The sequence below is a fragment of the Balaenoptera musculus genome, chromosome 19 (genome assembly GCF_009873245.2).
Source record: "Balaenoptera musculus isolate JJ_BM4_2016_0621 chromosome 19, mBalMus1.pri.v3, whole genome shotgun sequence".
Lineage (NCBI taxonomy): Eukaryota > Metazoa > Chordata > Mammalia > Artiodactyla > Balaenopteridae > Balaenoptera > Balaenoptera musculus.
Genome location: NC_045803.1, coordinates 46,203,102 through 46,215,593, shown reverse-complemented (window position 1 = coordinate 46,215,593; position 12,492 = coordinate 46,203,102). Strand labels below are relative to the sequence as shown.

The 12,492-nt window shown below is 40.2% G+C and overlaps 1 long non-coding RNA gene across 1 annotated transcript in view; it reads right to left on the bottom strand.

Moving 5' to 3' along the window:
- Window positions 1-1,984: 1,984 nt before the first annotated feature.
- The window catches only part of LOC118885925, a 38,084-nt gene continuing 27,576 nt past the window's right edge, over window positions 1,985-12,492 (bottom strand). Inside the window, exon 4 of the long non-coding RNA XR_005017584.1 lies at window positions 1,985-2,616. This is a non-coding gene — a long non-coding RNA (uncharacterized LOC118885925). The remainder of the gene's footprint in view (window positions 2,617-12,492) is intronic.

The following is a 12,492-nucleotide window of genomic DNA, read 5'->3' as shown; positions in this document are numbered from 1 at the left end:
GGCCTGAAATGCCTAATTGGGGGCTTCCCCAATGCAGGGGACACGGGTTCGAGCCCTGGTCCGGGAAGATCCCACATGCCGCAGAGCAACTAAGCCTGTGCGCCACAACTACTGAGACTGTGCTCTAGAGCCCACGAGCCACCACTACTGAGCCTGTGTGCCACAACTACTGAAGCCCACGCGCTTAGAGCCTGTGCTCTGCAACAAGAGAAGCCACCGCAATGAGAAGCCTGCGCACCACAACGAAGAGTAGCCCCTGTTCGCCACAACTAGAGAAAGCCCGTGCACAGCAACGAAGACCCAACACAGCCAAAAATAAATAAATTAAAATAAATTAAAAAAGAACGTGGGCTCTAGAACTGGGTTGCCTGGGTGACTTTGCTATCACCAGTTGGGTGACCTCAGCAAGTCCCTTAACATCTCATGTCTCAGTTCCCTTACCTGTAGGGTGGGTAGAATAATAGTAGTACCAACTCCTTGGAGTTGCCAGGAGAACTAATGAGTTAATATACGGAACATGCTTAGAAAGCATCTGCTGCTCGCTATTGTTAGCTGTGAATATCTTGGTAACAACACTGGTCTCGGCTCTCAAGGACTGTCTTCCATAATTTCTGGTAACATCCTTATTAAGGTGATGTTTAATAGCAGATCACAAACCCTTTATGGCATTTCTGCTCATAATGATACCATTAGGAGATTGATAATTTTCTGATATTCTAGTTTCTCAATATCTGTAGTTCTCAACCAGAGGTGACTTTGCCCTGCAGTGGACATTTGGCAACGCCTAGAGACATTCTTGGTTGTCACGCTTTGGGAGGGGGGTGTCTCTGGAATCTACTGGGGAGGGGCCTGGAGTGCTGCCAAACCTACAATGTACAGGAAAGCCCTCCCTTAACTAATATATGATTAATATATGAAGGACAAAGAGCTAATGATTCAAATAACTTTCTCTTCCATCTTCATTCAATTACATTCAATCTCACTCAAATGAGATTGAAAGCGTCTTGACTGGGGAGATGTCATAACCTGGGCTCTTTTGATACCCACTCAAGTCATCTCAAAGGGAGAAGTGGAGGAGACACTATAACAATACAGAACAGCACCACAGAAGCCTGATGAGAGGAAGTGAGTGCGGCCAGGCTTCCCGGTCACTCACTGGCCAATCTATGCCTTAACCGGTCTTTGCTTGCGCCCACCCTAATTCAGTTAGCTGTAGCTTGAAGAGAAGAGTTTAAAGGGGCAAAACATGGTCATTTAGGGCCTTGGGGAAGACGGGCAGACAAATGAAGCCATGAGCAGACACTGTGCCAGACAAATGAGTTGTCTAACATGTCTGAGAACAGAAGAATCATTGACAAATGTCAAAAAGTTCCATGGGCACCACAGAGTTTACATCACAGTTCCTCGACCTTTTTTTTTATTATCACCCCCTCACCCTCAACAAGCCTTTTTAGACATTTTTTCCCTAATTGCACCTCTGCCATGAAATGTTAATACCGCAAATACACTGCATGTCTGTTTTTGTATGGTGGCCCTTTGGAGGGTCACAAACCACCATAATATCTACTCTTTTTTTTTGGTCTCCCCAAAACTGCTTTTCACCCCCTTGGTAATTTTCACCTCCATTGGGAATGCATGCTTTAGACTACTGTCCCCAGTATTTTTTAAACTCCTTTCCCACCCAGCTCCTATCTTTTTTTCCTCAACATGTCTTTTCATTTGTCATCTCCCCAAATTATGTTCCTTGCTCTCACCAATGATAGCTGTACCTTGCTCATCAATAATTGAATGTGATTATGTAAAATAACACATATAAGTGTAATCTGTAAACTGTAAAGACCATGAAAATGCTGGTTATTATTAGTAGTAAAATAATAATACAAGTAACTCTTGACTGCTGTCCTCCCTGCCAGCCCTAATCCTAACCATATGGCATGGTCCAGCTTTCCTTGCCAATTTTCACATTGGCTTCTTATGATTCTGGATGAACAATAAGGAAGCTAGTTTATGGTTTGTTTGTTTTTTAAGTTTATGACAAGAGTTGATAACAAATGGAATAGGAACATAAAATAGGTTCATAAAGAATGAGGTACATTTCAGAAAAAGTTAGCCATTGCTCTACCCTAAATCAATGTGGACTTAAATGGCTAACTGCAGATAATTTAAACATGTTGAATGAAAAGAAATAAAGGCTCCTATTATTTTATGTAGTGGTAAGGTGAATGATTATCTGATCCATCATAAACCAAACTATGAGACCTTAGCAGATGCAACAAACACACACACACACACACACACACACATACACACACAGGCCATTCTAGATGCAAATAAGCTTAAAAAAGTTGACTATACTAAATTTAACTGGGTTTTCAAATGTGAGACCCTCAGAACTTCAAATATGTTTATGTGCATATTAAGAAGGGATTAGAGTATATAGCAGTTCTCCCAAACTTCTTTGACCAAGGACGTTTTCATCCTGTTAACATCTGTCAGTAGAATGTTTTGAGAAAGAACAGTTGGAGAAATGCTGAATTGTCTTCAGCACTCATAACCCTGGACGTTCCCAACACTCTGGCCTCTCCTTGCCTTCTCCCAAGCCCAAGCAGGCAAATTCTGAATGGAGAAAATCACATGAGGGCAGCTTAGTTCACAGGCAGTTATAATCACCTCCATCAATTTATGATCACTTCAACACTCACCTACAACCCTTTCCCCCTCTCCATAAGAACTTTCAGGTTTAGAAAGCCTTTCAAGATCTGTCCCTTGCATCCTTCTCTAAGAACTCCCTCTTAGACTCTACTTCCCCCATCTCAAATGTGAAGTTCTACCAATGTACCACATCTGGATCTTAGATCATGCTGCTTCTCCCACCTGGAATACCCTGTTCTGTCCCACCTTCAACTTCTCTGGCTCATTTTTTTGATCCCTCAGTTCTCAACTAAAACATATCCTCTGGAAGTTTTTTCTGGCTTGATCCTTAAGCCGCTGTTGAATGCCACTTTTACATGCTTTTTATTATAGCATTTATCACATTGTAATAAAACTGCCCAATTTATGTGTTCTTCGAGCTCTTTGAGGGCAGAGTCCATCTTATTCACTGTGGTATAACCAATGCCTAGCACAGTTCCTAGCATCTAGTAGGCACACAATAAATATTTGTTCAATAAATGAAAGCTTGATCTCAGCCTCATTTTATGTAAAGGGATCAGTCTTTATGTAATACTTTTTAAAAGGCCAATCACAGAAACACAGTGACATATTTAAAGATTCAGATAAGAAATAACCAACATTTAAGAGTTTCCTGTCTGAGTGAAATAAGGGAAGTTGAATCTTAAAGCCAACAGCTCTGAAGTGCTGGTCAAGTGGGGTGGCAGGTGGGAGGGTGGATAAAGCAGAGATTCAAAAATTAAGTTGAACTGTATTTCTAATAGTGATACATATTATCATAGCAAGAGAAGCTGCAAATTATGCTGGTTGTCTAAAGAGCTGCATGTGTTCACAGAGTGTATGAACCAACCAACTGCTATCTGGAAGCAGTTGGCAAATACTTGCTTAGTGATTGCCCTCCAACTGTTTTTTAGGCAAATCTCCAAGCAGAAAGTTTATGACTTTTTTTATTGCCTCTCCACCCTCATAATGACAACATTTTGTTTAAGGAATGTCTTGGGGGAATAGAGTCACCTTTGATTCTTTCTTTTCTTTCACTTTCCACAATCCTGTCCATCAGCAAATCCTGTTAGCTTGACTTCCAAAATGTACCCTGAATCAGACCATCTCCACTCACCATCTGCACTGCTACAATGTTCATCGAAACCAACCTCAAATCTCACCTGAACTGCTGCAAGAACCTCCTAACAGGCCTCTTCTTGCCCTGCCCTCATAGTTCACCTCCCATTTACTAACCAGAATGACCTATCTAAAGGGTAAATTAGATGCCAATTCTCTGCCTAAAGTCCTCCAGTAAATTATAGCCCAGGTGACTGTAAAAAGGAGAATGGATAAATAAGTTGGTAAATTCATATCATGCAATACTATTCAGTAATAATATTGAATAGTTGATACATGCAACATGGATGGCTCTCAAAAGCATTAGGCTAAGTGAAAGGAGTTCTACATGAAAGAGTTCATACTATATGATTTCTTAATATGTACAGCTGTAGACCAGGAAAAAACTAATACACGGTAGAAAAAAATCATAACAGTGGTTGCCTCTGGGGGCGGGGAGGTGATGGTGACTGACGGGGAAGAGATATGGGGAACTTTGTTGGGTGATAGAAATGTTTCATATCCTGACAGGAGCTTGGGTTGCACAGGTGCATGAATCTATCAAAACTCAATGACCATACACCTAAGATTTATGTACTTCATTGTATGCAAAATTTACCTCAAAAGAAAAAAAAAAAACTGCAAACAAATATTGAATTCTAGTTAATGATACACATGCGGGAGAATTTAGAAGTTACTGATGTCTGCAACTTACTTTGCATTGCATCCAAAAATACATCAGAGTGAATGATAGATAAATGGACAGATATGATACAACAATTATAACAAAATGTTAATGGTAGAATATTAGTAAGGAGAATATGGGTATTCACTGTGAAATTCTTCCAACTTTGCTGTTTAGAATTTTTCATACTAAAAAGAGATGGGGAAATAAAACCCCTAAGGTGACCACACTTCTGGAATGGCAGCGTGAGAAGCTCATCTCCCCACTGAAACATTTAACTAGTGAAAATTATTTTTTTTTAAACCAACCATTTAAAATTTCTGGATATTGTCCCAAGAGTATACAGAAAATGGAGAAACATTTATTCAAGAAAGTTTAGTAAATCTTGATAAGAACAGTAAGAGTCTATGGTATTTGAGCCACTGTCTGATTCTATCTCCTCCCAGCTTACTGTGACATAAGTTCTACTTCAAGCAGGGAGGTCAAAGAAAATAGGACTCCCTTTCCCTTCAGCTCCTAGTTTAGGACTATGGTTTCACCCAAGGAAGGGCAAGTGGCCAGCATATCATCCCTCTTTCTGGCAGGGGCCTGGACTGGGACTCCCTTCCAAATCCCAGGTCCCACTCATAGGGTGGAAGCTTTACCTAGGCACAGAAAGCTGAGAATATTGGGTCCCAATTGCCCCCACCCCAGCTCACTCATAGATTCCATGCCAGGAGGGCAAGCCCAAAAGACTAGGGGCTGCCATACACATCCAATGCCCCACTTGTGGAGCAACACAGGTTTATCACTTCAGAAGAAGTGGACCACAGTCCCTTCCCCTGCCCTACTCTAATGCAGTAGTACAGGCATTCTGTTGGAGGGTGGGGGAGAGGGAGGCCATAAGAACAGAGAGCTCAGACACTTCTCTGGTGGCACAGTGGTTAAGAATCCGCCTGCCAATGCAGGGGACATGGGTTCAATCCCTGGTCCAGGAAGATCCCACATGCCACGGAGCAACTAAGCCCGTGCCCCACAACGACTGAGCCTGCACTCTAGAGCCCGCGAGCCACAACTACTGAGCCCGCATGCCTAGAGCCTGTGCTCCACAACAAGAGAAGCCACTGCAATGAGAAGCCTGCGCACCACAACAAAGAGTAGCCCCTGCTTGCTACAACTAGAGAAAGCCCATGCACAGCAACGAAGGCCCAGCGCAGCCAAAAATAAATAAATAAATAAATTAATTAATTAATTAAAAAAAAAAAAAAGAACAGAGAGCTCAGTAGCTCTCCCTAAGAGGACATACTTTATTAGGAAGACAATGTGGGGAAGTTCATGCATAAGGGTATTGTCAAAAACAATGGAGAGTTTGGTGGCAAACAGTTAAGAGGAGGCTCTTAGCTCCATTAAACTAGCAGCAACAAACAAAATAGTAGCCCAGCTAGAAGTTTAAGAGAGTAAACCAGGGAAAGAGACAGATAAGAAGGGCCCTTCTGAGCTCAGAGCAAGCCTCAAAGACTGCCCCTACAAAGGGGCCTGACTTTAGCTGGATCACACTGTGGAACAATTTTATGCCCCAGACTTTGCCAAAAACAACAGAGCAGTCAGCTAGCAATTACTGGAGGCTAAAGGCTGTGAGTGTTACAGTAGAATCAGATCACCTAGCAGCTTAACAGGGAGACCAGGGAAAGAGAGCACTGCTAAAACTACAATAATCCCTGGTGGTCAGAAGACTGTGCACATAGTCAAAGCTTCACTCTTTGAGGAGCAACATCAGAGACTACACACTGTGGATAAAATATTGATAGATTTCTGTGAACTAGTCCAGGCAAGTCACTGAAGAAATAAATAAGAAAACAAGCCCCAGGTGAGAGAGGGATCAATATCCAGAGTTGCTACAATATATTATTGTAGCAATGTTCCATTTTCAACAAAAAAATTATGAGACATGCAAAGAAACAGGAAAGCGTGACCCATGACAAGAAGAAAAAAAAAAAATTAGGCAACAGAAACTGCTTTGGTGGGGGCCTAGATGTTGAACTTAACAAAAACTTCAAAGTCCCTATTGTAAATATGTTCAAAGAACTAAAGGGCACCATATTTATAAGGAATGAAAGGAAGGTATGTTGACAACATCTCATCCAACAGAGAATATCAATAAGGGAGTTAGAAAATGTTTAAAAAAAAAAACAACAAATAAAAATGAAGACACAAAATACCAAAACTTATAGGATGGAGCTAAAACAGTGTTCAGAGGGAAATTTTTAGCTATAAATGCCAACGTTAAAAAAAAAAAAAAGAAAGAAAGATCTCAAATCAATAAACTAAATTTCCACCTTAAGTAACAGGGGGGGAAAAAGCAAACAAAACCCAGAGCAAGCAGAAAGAAGAAAACAATAAAAATTAGAGTGGAAATTATCGAAATAGAGAACGGGAGGGGAAAAAAATAAAACCTAATTTCATTCTTTGAAAAGATCAACAAAATTGACAAACTTTTAGCTAGACTGACCAAGAAGAGAGAAGACTAAAATCAGAAATGAAAGAGGGGACATTACTACTGACCTTACAGGAAAAAAAAGAATTATAAGAGAATACCATGAAGAAACATATGCCAACGAATTATATAACAAACGAAATGGACAAAGTCCTAGGAAGACACAAACTACCAGAATCAACTAAAGAAGAAACAGAAAGTCTGGAAAGGCCTATAACAAGTAAAGAGATTGGATTAGTAATTTAAAACTTCCCCCAAAGAAACTCCCAAGCCCAGATGACTTTACTGGTGAATTTCATGAAACACTTAAAGAATTAATATGAATCCTCTCAAACTCTTCCAAAATATAGGAGAGGAGGAAACACTTCTCAATTCGTTCTATGAAGCCAGTTTTACTCTGATACAAAAACCAGAAAGACATGTTACCAAAAAACCCTACATACCATTATCTCTTATGAATATGGACACAAAAGCCTCAACAAATACTAGTCAACTGAATGCAGTAGTATATAAAGAGAATTATACACCATAACCAAGTGGGAATTATCCTAGGAATGCAAGGTTGATTTTACATTGGAAAATCAATTAATTTAATGCACCACATTAATAGAATAAAGGACAAAAACCATTTCATCATCTCAATAGGTGCAAGAAAAAAAAAAAGTATTTGATGAAAATCCAAAAACGTTTCATGATTAAAAATACTCAGTAACCTAAGAATAGAAGGGAACTTCCTTAAACTGAAACAAAGAACATCTATAAAAAACCCACAGCTAATATCATAATGGTGAAGAAATGAATACTTTCCCCCACAAGACCAGGACCAAGACAAGGATGTCATTCTCACCCTTTTATTCAATAATATATTGGAGATTCTATCCAGGGCAATTGAGCAAGAAAGAAATGGCATCCAGATTGAAAAGGAAGAAGTAAAATGATCTTTATTTGCAGATAACATTATCTTATATATAGAAGATCCTAAGGAATCCACTAAAAAAATATTAGAACTAATAAAGGAGTTTAGCAAGGTTGCAGGATACAAGATGAATAAACAAACACCAATTCTACTTCTACATACTAGCAAACAATCCAAAAATGAAATTCAAAAAACAATTTAATTTACAATAGCATCAAAAATAAAGTACTTAGTAATAAATTTAACAAAAGAAGTGTAAAACCTGTATATTGAAAAGTATAAAAAACTGTTGAAAGAAATAAAAAGATCTAAATAAATGGAAAAATATCCTATGTTCATAGATCAGAAGACTTAATACTGTTAAAAGGGTAATACTCCCCAAGCTGATCTACAGATTCAATGTAATCCCTATCAAAATCCCAGGTGGCTTTTTTTGCAGAAACTGACAAGCTGATACTAAAATACTGTGGGAAAAAACAAAGTTCTGATTTCAAAATTTACTACAAAACTACAGAAATTAAGACAATGTAGGGACTTCCCTGGTGGCGCAGTGGTTAAGAATCCGCCTGCCAATGCAGGGGACATGGGTTCGAGCCCTGGTCCGGGAAGATCTCACGTGCCACGGAGCAAATAAGCCCGTGCACCACAACTACTGAGCCTGTGCTCTAGAGCCCATGAGCCACAACTACTGCAGCCCGTGTGCCTAGAGCCTGTGCTCCGCAACAAAGAGAAGCCACCGCAGTGAGAAGCACACTCACCGCAACAAAGAGTAGCCCCTGCTCACCGCAACTAGAGAAAGCCCGCGCACAGCATCGAAGACCCAACACAGCCGAAAAATAAATAAATAAATTTATAAAAAAAAAAAAGACAATGTAGTAGTAGTATGAAGACAAATAGATCAATGGAATCGATCAATCAATCTACGCACAAATGGTCAAATGATCTTTGAAAGGGTGCCAAGACGACTCAATGAGGAAAGAATAGTGTTTTTGTTTTTTAATAAATTTATTTATATTTATTTATTTTTGGCTGCGTTGGGTCTTCGATGCTGTGCGTGGGCTTTCTCTAGTTGTGGCTAGCAGGGGCTACTCTTTGTTGTGGTGCGTGTGCTTCTCACTGCGGGGGCTTCTCTTGTTGCAGGGCACGGGCTCTAGGCGGACTTCAGTAGTTGTGGCTTGCGGGCTCTAGAGCGCAGGCTCAGTAGTTGTGGTGCATGGGCTTAGTTGCTCTGCAGCATGTGGGATCTTCCTGGACCAGGGCTCGAACCCACGTCCCCTGCACTGGCAGGCGGATTCTGAATCACTGTGCCACCAGGGAAGTCCCAGGAAAGAATAGTTTTTTCAACAAATGGTGCTAGGACAATTTGATATCCATATGTAAAAGAATGCAGTTGGACCTCTACCTCACACCATATATAAAAATTAACTATGATCTATTATCATAGGCCTCTTATGTAAGAGCTAAGACTATAAAACTCTGAGAAGAAAACATAGAAGTAAGTCTTCATGACTCTTGGTTAGGCAGTGGTTTCTAGGGTATGACATTGAAAGCACATGCAACTAAAGAAAAAAGAGATGTCGAACTTAATTAAAATTAAAAACTTTTGTGTTTCAAAGGACACCATCAAGAAACTGAAAAGACAACCTGCAGAATGGGAGAAAATATGTGCAAATCATATATCTGATAAGGAACTTGTATCTGGAATATATGAAGAACTGCTACACTTCAACAATAAAAAGATAAATAACCTAATTTAAAATTTATTTATTTATTTATTTTTGGCTGTGTTGGGTCTTCGTTTCTGTGCGAGGGCTTTCTCTAGTTGCGGCAAGCGGGGGCCACTCTTCATCGCGGTGCGCGGGCCTCTCACTATCGTGGCCTCTCTTGTTGGCGGAGCACAAGCTCCAGACGCGCAGGCTCAGTAGTTGTGGCTCACGGGCTCAGTTGCTCCGCGGCATGTGGGATCTTCCCAGACCAGGGCTCGAACCCGTGTCCCCTGCATTGGCAGGCAGATTCTCAACCACTGTGCCACCAGGGAAGCCCAAATAACCTAATTTAAATATATATATGTGTAACTGAATCACTTTGCTGTACATGTGAAACTAACACAACATTGTAAATCAACTATACTTCAATTTAAATAAATAAAAATTATACAGTGCTGTATGTCAATTATATCTTAATAAAACTGTAAAAAAACAGTAAATAAAAAAACACGGGCTTCCCTGGTGGCGCAGTGGTTGAGAGTCTGCCTGCCAATGCAGGGGACACGGGTTCGAGCCCTGGTCTGGGAAGATCCCACATGCCGCGGAGCTACTGGGCCCGTGAGCCACAACTACTGAGCCTGCGCGTCTGGAGCCTGTGCTCCACAACAAGAGAGGCCGCGATAGTGAGAGGCCCGCGCATTGCGATGAAGAGTGGCCGCCGCTCGCCGCAACTAGAGAAAGCCCTCGCACAGAAACGAAGACCCAACACAGCCATAAAAAAAAAAAAAAAAAAAGTACAAATGCACAATAAAAATTATTTAAAAAAAAAAAAAACACAATGAGATACCCACTAAGATTGCTGAAATAAAAAGATAATAAATGTTCGGCAGTTCCTCAAAAGGTTAAACATAGAGTCACCATATAGCAATCTCACTCCTAGTTATGTGCCCAAGAGAAATACAACCATTTACCCACACTTGTATACAAAATCTTGTATGTGAATGTTCATAGCAACATTATTCATAATAGCCAAAAAGTGGAAACAACCCAAATGTTCATCAACTGATGAATGGATAAACACAAGTAGCATATTTATACAGTGTAATACTATTCTGCGTAAAAAGGAATGAAGTACTGATACATGCTACAACATGGATAAACCTTGCAAACATTATGCTAAGTGAAAAAAGTCAGTCACAGAAGACTATATATTGTATTATTCCATTTACATGAAATGGCCAGAATAGGCATATTCATACAGACAGAAAATATATTAGTAGTTGCCTAGGGCTGGGGATGAGGGCAGGGTGTGAAGGTAGAAAGTGAATATTAATGGCTACGGGAATTCTTTTGGGGGTGATGAAAATGTTCTAAACTTGATGGTGGTGATGGTTTCACAATTCTGTGAACATATTAAAAACCGTTGAAATTGTACACTTTAAATGGGTGAATCGTATATGAATTATGTCTTTTTTCGCCGTGCAGCTTGCGGGATCCTAGTTCCCTGACCAGGGATTGAACCTGGGCCCTTGGCAGTGAAAGTGCGGAGTCCCAACCACTGGACCACCAGGGAATTCTCTGAATTATGTCTTAATAAAGCTGTTAAAACAAACAAAACAGAAACCTCCAGGGGTTTCCAACCCACGTGGCCCTTCTCTCCTCATTCACTCACCTGCATCCATGTTCTCCACTTTCTACCAAATTTCCTGGACTTTGTATGTGTGGTTCCTGCTTAGAACATTCTACCCCAAATTATCTCAAGCTGACCTTATTATTATTTAGTCTCGATTCAAATGAATCCTCCTCAGAGACATTTTCCCTGACCATCCCAACTAAAGCAGTCTTTCCCCCTTAAAATGGTCTATTTTATATTCTGTCAAGGAACAAAAAATAAAGTAATTCAGATATTCAGCTGATGCGTGTCAGGTAGCACCTCAAAATTAGCTAACTCCCCGAGCTGAAGCAGAACTGGAGTTTTTATAAGGCAAGAGAAGAAAGGGGTATATGGTTTTGGTATTGTCCCAGGCTGCAATTTTCTTTATCTGTAACTGCTGCAAAACACTGCAGTTTAAAAGGGTGGGATATATTGGGGTATTCATGCCTCTTTCTTGTAATTGCTGGTGTAGTGTTATTTTGGTAGCAGTTGAAAGGGTTCTTTTGAGAGCTATCTTTGTAAGCCTTCTCAATCATCTAATGCTCATTAAGTTCATGGGAAGGACTGACAGAAAAGGGAAAAAAAGGAAAGGAAAGGAGAAAGAAAAAAAAAGGAGGTAAAGCCTGAAACAAGGAAAAGCAGGGTCTGTTTCAATTCTTTAGAACATGTCTCAGTATCTGAAATTGTCTTAGTTGTTTGCATGTTTATTTTCTGTCTCCTCTACCACTAGGATGTTTCTGTCTTGTTTGTCCACATAGTAGATGCTTAATATGTGGTGGCTGATTGACCAAATTCCACACCAACATGATAATCTAAGGTGAAAGCATGAGCAAATATTTTGGAACTTTCTAACCACTCCTCTCATTTCTCAGGACTATAATGAACTGTCACCTGGGTGCTTAGAGAATTAAAAATTCTTGGGCCACACCTCCACAGGCTGGTTCATCTTTGCTTTAATTATACATCTGCCTGCCTACAGAAACAAATATTTTAAAAGGTAAGGAAAAATCTGTGTGACAGTCTGGGCAGTGCTTCCATTGCCTTGAACTCGACCCTAGGATTGTTGATTATATAGGAGGAACTGGAACAAACCTACTGCAATTTTATGCAGGGGTTTCAAGTCTTTAATTCAAGCTTGCTTCTTCCTAGAAGTAGGAGTGGAGTCATTGTGCTTAGTTACTTCTGCAATTGCTAGAGGTTAGGAACAAAGACTCAAAGAATTTAAGTGCTGGAAGGAACCTCAGGCATTACTTAGCTTCTTTCTTTCTTATCAGATGTTTCTTATCGTCT